Below are 7,462 nucleotides of genomic sequence, written 5' to 3'. Positions count from 1 at the left end.
CCTGTTTCGGAAAGGTTATGCCAGTGGGTTTCAGACAACTAGTGCTGCAGACAGTGACCTCCAAGGGTGTTTGTCTATCATGAATTAGTAGAATGGCAAACGGCTGAGCAAGGTGTGTGATGCTCCACTTAGATAACTTTTTATAACAATGGAAGAAAGGCTTGCACCACCATAGTCAGCTGTTGTGTGATAGATCAGCCAAGTCAGTCTTGGTGGCTGTTTTGTAACTGACGGGGATGTTGCTGCAGGCTGTTCTGTGATCATATTATGATTATTATTATTATTCATTGTATTTCTTAATCACTTTTCTCACAAAGGTAACTCAAAGTGGTTAAAAACAATAAAAACCTAAAAACACAGTTCAGATAAAGGCTAAAACACAGTTAAACAAAAAGAGGCCACAAAATCCTTCAAATAAAAGGCCAAAAGGTCTGTGGGAAAGGAAAAGTATTTGCCTGGTGCCTAAAACTAGGGCATGCCGCAAGCAGGGAGTCACCACCGAAAAGGCCCGTTCTCATGTTGCCACCCTCTGAACCTCCCTGGGAGGGGGCACACAAAGAAGCTTCTCAGGAGATGATTGCAGAGTCTAGGTTGGTTCATATAAGCTGACTGAACACCAGGGGAAATGACCTAACTAACAGTCATACCTGTATATTATGCAAGATGTCGTGACGCACAGAGCTGAAAGGAGTACTGCATTACACATGTCATTTTCCCAACATTCGAAGAGACTTCAAAATCTTATAGTGACAGAGACCTTTTCTCCAAGCTGAGACAGTTGGATTCCTAACTCAGTGGGCAAACTCCAAACTATGATGAAGTCATTTTCCCCATTGCTACTTGGAACTTCCTGCGTGCAGAGAATGTGCAGTTGACAGTTCCAAAAATGCATGGTTTTTATTATTCTGAATGATGACTGTAAGAAACGTGAAATGAGGATTCCAGTAATCTCCCGAACACAGATCTCTGTCCAGGTAAAGGTTTCGGATTTTCTTCAAGGAGAAAATATTCTCTGCAGATTCCTGTGCCATCCTCACTATATACCCAAAGAACGGGATATATACATAAAAGTAGGTGTATAAGTTCACTCTGCTTGAGTCAAAACAAAGAAACCTAAATTTATGTTATACGAGGCCTTGTTGCAAAAAAGAAACAGCCAAAGGGAAATAAATCACATAAGATGTGTCACAGAATTATTTTCCCATTGGCACAGAAGTCCATTAATGACCTAGGAGCCATATTTTTATATTGTATATCCTGAACTATCGTCTATAAATCTCTTGTCCAAATCTGCTTAACTATATGTTATTGTCAGCATCACTGCTATTGTGGAAAACTCTTGCCATTCAGCAGGTATTTTAATGTTTCTGTTCTTTAGACATTTGCAGATCAGCCCTAGGAAGAATTACGCTGAAGGCAAAAAGTTGACTTTATTGCTGTCTGTAATAGGCAGATATTTCTTGCAAGGGATTTCCTGCAATAAATACCTGTGTCATTCCAACTAGGGAAAGTTGTTGCCCTGAAACACCTTGCGGTTGAAATATGGCCTTTGTTAAACTAATGATTACGTAAGTACTACAGGTCTTGTACTAGCATTGCAAAGGGGAAAACCCGGGGCTTTGCTGTTTTACATCAAGTGGTTCTGGTAAAAGGAAAACATGTCTTTGTCAGAACATGGCTGATTGGATACAACTGCTGGGCACATGCCAGAAGTGAAAGAAAGCATCAAACTAGCTCACTCCAAAAGCCACGGGCTGATTTTTTAGCGGGGATGCCATTAAGGATGGCAGGATTGGTCCATTTCGATCCACTCACATTTTTCCAAACATTCTCCAAATTTCTGTGCAATTCGCAATTTCTTTTTAAAAATATCTTCATGAAAATTCTCCAGCATATTAGTGTGAATTTCTCCTAACAGGCACATTTTAATACTTTTTCTTTTACTCATGTCCACACTTTTGCAAGCAATTTCCCCTAGTGCGTTGTTGTAAAACATTGATTCGTTTGAGAACTGCATCGTGAAATTCTGATAAGCGTCAATTTCAAAAGACAGCTGTGTTTCAATTCGCAATTTGAAAGGGCAAATTTGACAGATGCAAACTGAATGAGATTTCTTCCCCTTCCCAGTTGCCAGTAGCCGAAGTGTTCATAAAATGAAAACAGTGTGGAAAATATCAAATATAAGGTGTAATATGGAGGGCCAGTTCTGCACCTGTGTCTTTTAAGTCAAGGATGGTATTCTAGGGTCTCATTCCATGCACGGAAAGGACCCTCCAGGCATGGATGCAAGTGCACAACTCTTTATGGGAGTCAAGTCAGAGCAAAAGTCATGCTACCTGCCAATGAGAACCTCACATTGATGGAGTCCATTTGCTCTCTCAGTACAAAGTCAATGGTACTTAAGAATGAAATGAGTTTCTCCAAATATCCCTTTAAGAAGCAGATTTGAAATTATCCTGGGTCTTTCCAGAGGACACAGAACAGTAAAAGAAATTTGTAAGAAACATACCCGATGCTTCACAGCTACATGTAAATCCCTAAGAGAGATTAATGTGTGTGTGGCATCTCTCTTCCCTCTCATAACTTTTGAAAGCAGTTTTCCTCTTATAAATAAGCAGAGGAGCAGGATTTTCTAACACACTTTGATTGAAATTTGGTAGAGGAGAGATGGAATTGGCACAGATAGCCACAGCTTGGGTTTGTTGCTTCCAAGTTCTTGTTCAGGTTCCAGGAGGATACTCGCTCACATTCAAAAGCAGGGGTGATGAAGCTTAAATGTGAGGGCCAAAATTGGCCCCGATACCTCTCTATCTAGCCTTCAAGGCCCTCCCTAGGCCACACCTCCTCTCCCTGGCCACACGCCCCACAGGCCCAGCTCCATGCCCTCCTTGAGAGCCTTTTCCTGTCTAGAATGTGTCTGTGGAGATGCTTCCATACCTTCCAACATTTCTCCGATGAAAATAGGGACGTCCCCAGTGCCGGATTTAGGTTTGATGAGGCCCTAAGCTACTGAGGGGAATGGGGCCCTTTATATGTCCAGCTGTCCTTTGTCAACAACAGATTGCCACTGTTTTTTGTGTTGAATATATGCTATATGGTAATTTATGGACCCAATAGGTATCTAAAGCCGTTTGCACATAACAAAATATGTATTTTATCAAAGTAATTTTATTTGTTTTTTATCTTATATTTTGGAAATGTACATCCAATGGTTTTTTTTAAAAAAAATTGGGGACCCCCAAAAGAGTGGGGTCCTAAGCTATAGCTTGATTAGCTTATATGTAAATCTGGCACTGGACGTCCCATTCCATGATGATAATTTCACTTTTTATACCCCACACATCTTATTGGGTTGCCCCAGCCACTCTGGGTAGCTTCCAACATACCATATATAAAACATAATAGAACATTAAACATTAAAAAAATACAGGATTGCCTTCAGATGGCTTGGGGGTCAGATAGCTCCATACCCTTCAACATATGTCCAATAAAAATAGGGACATCCTAAGGAAAAGAGGGGCATTTCAGGATCAAATCAGAAACTGGGATGCCTTCTCTAAATCAGGGATGTTCCGGGGAAATAGGGACACTTGGAGGGTCTGTGCTTCTTACTTATCTGGATGGAGAAGGGGGGAGTGTGTGTGTGTGTGTGTGTGTGTGTGTGTGTGTGTGTGTGTGTGTTTAGAAGCCTGTGGCTTTTGTGCAGCTGGAATACAGCCTGCTGTTTAAAGGTAAAAGTCATATCCATTCTTCTGCTCACCTTTGTCTTTTGTTGTTGTTGTTTAGTCGTTTAGTCGTGTCCGACTCTTCGTGACCCCATGGACCAGAGCACGCCAGGCACCTCTGTCCTCCACTACTTCCCGCAGTTTGGTCAGACTCATGCTGGTAACCTCGAAAACACTATCCAACCATCTCGTCCTCTGTCGCCCCCTTCTCCTTGTGCCCTCCATCTTTCCCAGCATCAGTGTCTTCTCCAGGGAGTCTTCTCTTCTCATGAGGTGGCCAAAGTACTGGAGCCTCAGCTTCACGATCTGTCCTTCCAGTGAGCACTCAGGGCTGATTTCCTTAAGAATGGATGCGTTTGATCTTCTTGCAGTCCATGGGACTCTCAAGAGTCTTCTCCAGCACCATAATTCAAAAGCATCAATTCTTCGGCGATCAGCCTTCTTGATGGTCCAGCTCTCACTTCCATACATCACTACTGGGAAAACCATGGCTTTAACTATACGGACCTTTGTTGGCAAGGTGACGTCTCTACTTCTCAAGATGCTGTCTAGGCCTGTCATTGCCCTTCTCCCAAGAAGGAGGCGTCTTTTAATTTCGTGGCTGCTGTCACCATCTGCAGTGATCATGGAGCCCAAGAAAGTAAAATCTCTCACTGCCTCCGTTTCTTCCCCTTCTATTTGCCAGGAGGTGATGGGACCAGTGGCCATGATCTTCGTTTTTTTGATGTTGAGCTTCAGACCATATTTTGCACTCTCCTCTTTCACCCTCATTAAAAGGTACTTTAATTCCTCCTCACTTTCTGCCATCAAGGTTGTGTCATCTGCATATCTGAGGTTGTTGATATTTCTTCCGGCAATCTTAATTCCAGCTTGGGATTCATCCAGCCCAGCCTTTCGCATGATGTATTCTGCATATAAATTAAATAAGCAGGGAGACAAAATACAGCCTTGTCGTACTCCTTTCCCAATTTTGAACCAATCAGTTGTTCCATATCCAGTTCTAACTGTAGCTTCTTGTCCCACATAGAGATTTCTCAGGAGACAGATGAGGTGATCAGGCACTCCCATTTCTTTAAGAACTTGCCATAGTTTGCTGTGGTCGACACAGTCCTAACAGAAGCAGAAGACATCAAGAAGAGGTGGCAAGAATACACAGAAGAATTATACCAGAAAGATATGGATGTCTCGTACACCCCAGGTAGTGTGGTTGCTGACCTTGAGCCAGACATCCTGGAGAGTGAAGTCAAATGGGCCTTAGAAAGCACTGCAAATAACAAGGCCAGTGGAAGTGATGGTATTCCAGCTGAACTATTTAAAATTTTAAAAGATGATGCTGTTAAGGTGCTACACTCAATATGCCAGCAAATTTGGAAAACTCAGCAGTGGCCAGAAGATTGGAGAAGATCAGTCTACATCCCAGTCCCAAAGAAGGGTAGTGCCAAAGAATGCTCCAACTACCGCACAATTGCACTCATTTCACACGCTAGCAAGGTTATGCTTAAAATTCTACAAGGAAGGCTTAAGCAGTATGTGGATCGAGAACTCCCAGAAGTGCAAGCTGGATTTAGAAGAGGCAGAGGAACCAGAGACCAAATTGCAAACATGCGCTGGATTATGGAGAAAGCTAGAGAGTTCCAGAAAGACATCTACTTCTGCTTCATTGACTATGCAAAAGCCTTTGACTGTGTCGACCTTTGTCTTTAACCAGTGCTTTTTCCTGGGGGGACGCAGAGGTACGCATACCCCTAAACATCTTGTGAATCTAAGTTTGGCTTCATTGAGGGGCAGTATTTCAATATGAGTAGGAAAATGAGAGTACCTCTAAACATTTTTTTAGAAAAAAGCACCCTGCGATCTTAGGGTGAAGGGTGGGCTATGAATCCTGTTGTTGTTGTTGTTGTTGTTGTTAAGCTATACCCGACCTTTTTCCCCCAATGGGACTCAAGGCAGCTTACAGATAAAAACAAGAATCACTGAGAACATGGGGGGGGGGGGACTATCATTAAAAACAAATAAGCATTTATAGAGTTAAAACTATATAAAATCTGTTTAAAACACAGAAGTAATTGCGTGGCTGAGGTCCCACAAAACACCCCTACCCCAATAACTCACACATCACTCATAAATTTTTGTTTAAGGTTTTTGTCATAATTTTGGCCACAACTTTATTAAACATACAAATTGTGAGTGGTTGCTTATCTGTCCCCCCCACCTTGGGGGACAGCACTGACTCCCGGATTCCAGCGAAAGCCAGTGTGGAGGAACAAGATCAGGGATAACTGGAGCTGCGGCACAGACCCTCAGCTTCTCCCCGCATGCTCCCAGGGGCCGATTCCAGGGGTTTGGACGAAAGGATGGTAAGCCCCTGAATTCCTTTAACGGAATTCCCGTGCAGCAGCAGCATTGGAGGGGCAGCCACAGCCAATCCATACCCCTCCACCAACCAATTTAAACCAATGCCTAACCGCCAACCTTACAAGTTGTGATGATTTGCTACGCAATAGGTAAAAACCAAATGGCACACACTAATCAGCCAAATGGAAAAATTCCTACCAGGCCCCCGCACCAAGGCGGATGACCCCATGACAGGCATAGCAAGGTCAAAGCACAAGCCCAAACAAGGGCGGGCGGGCGGGTGATCCGGTGCCCACAGCGAAAGAGAAAGCAGCTTGCTGTGAACCTTGTTTAAATAACCTCTGTTCCCACCCCCAAATTGGCAACATCAAATTTACCCCAGCAACACCAACCACCAATCCAAGCCAGGCCCCTTCAATCTATCCTGCCTGGCAACTATGGGATGCTTTGCCTGGCCCCATCCGCAACACGTGCTCTCCTTTAGTGAGAACACGCTTTACAATAAAAACAGCACGGCACCAGCCCTTTCATTAAAAGCAGCCAGTTCCCTGCCGGTGGAAGGACAACAAGGAGGGAGCCAGTCTGGCTCATCCAGGGAGGGAATTCCAAAGTCTGGGAGCAGCCACCAAGAAGGCCGTTTCCAGTGTCCACCCTAAGCGTGCCTGTAAGAGTGGCAAGACCAAGAGAAAAGCCTGGCCTTTCGATCTCAAAACCCGAATGGGTTCATATGAGGGAATATGTTATTTCTTATAGCTTGGATCAAATAAATAAATAAATAAATAAATAAATAAATAAATAAGCAAGCAAGCAAGCAAGCAAGCAAGCAAGCCTGGGCTCTGCTTTGGAAAATGAACTTATATTGCTTCTCATTTGTGAGTTGGCTCCGCACCGACAAACATCAAGTTCTGCTTCAGATTGAAGGCAGAGGAAATGCATGTCCCTACAAAAAAAAAAAAGGTAGCGGGGGGGGGGGCGTTCAGCTTAGTGCCACTTCTCTGCACCATCCAGTTTTCTATGCTAGGAGGTTTTGTGTGTTTATCTTAATAGGAGGGGATATTCAGTTATATGACACCCCCCCTCCCTGCAGTCTGAAATGGTACAAGTTCATGAGCAGCCCAGTCCATCATCAAGCATAGCCAAACTGTATTTAGTCAGACCTGAAGCCCCTCAAATGATTTTTCAAAACTTAGTGATTGTGCTAATTACATAAATCAGAATTTGCTTTTCTTATTTTCTCTTCAGATCAAAACCTTGAACAACACATGCATTCATGCACCGTAGTTGCTGCTGTTCCAGTTGTTGTTAATATTACTATCCATCTGCTATGGATACAATGCTGTGCATGTCTACTCAGAAGGAAGCCCTACGAAATTCAGCGTGGC

The sequence above is a fragment of the Podarcis muralis genome, chromosome 6 (assembly GCF_964188315.1).
Source record: "Podarcis muralis chromosome 6, rPodMur119.hap1.1, whole genome shotgun sequence".
Taxonomy (NCBI): Eukaryota; Metazoa; Chordata; class Lepidosauria; order Squamata; family Lacertidae; genus Podarcis; species Podarcis muralis.
The sequence above is the reverse complement of the archived record's forward strand: the minus strand, read 5'-3'. Positions refer to the sequence as shown.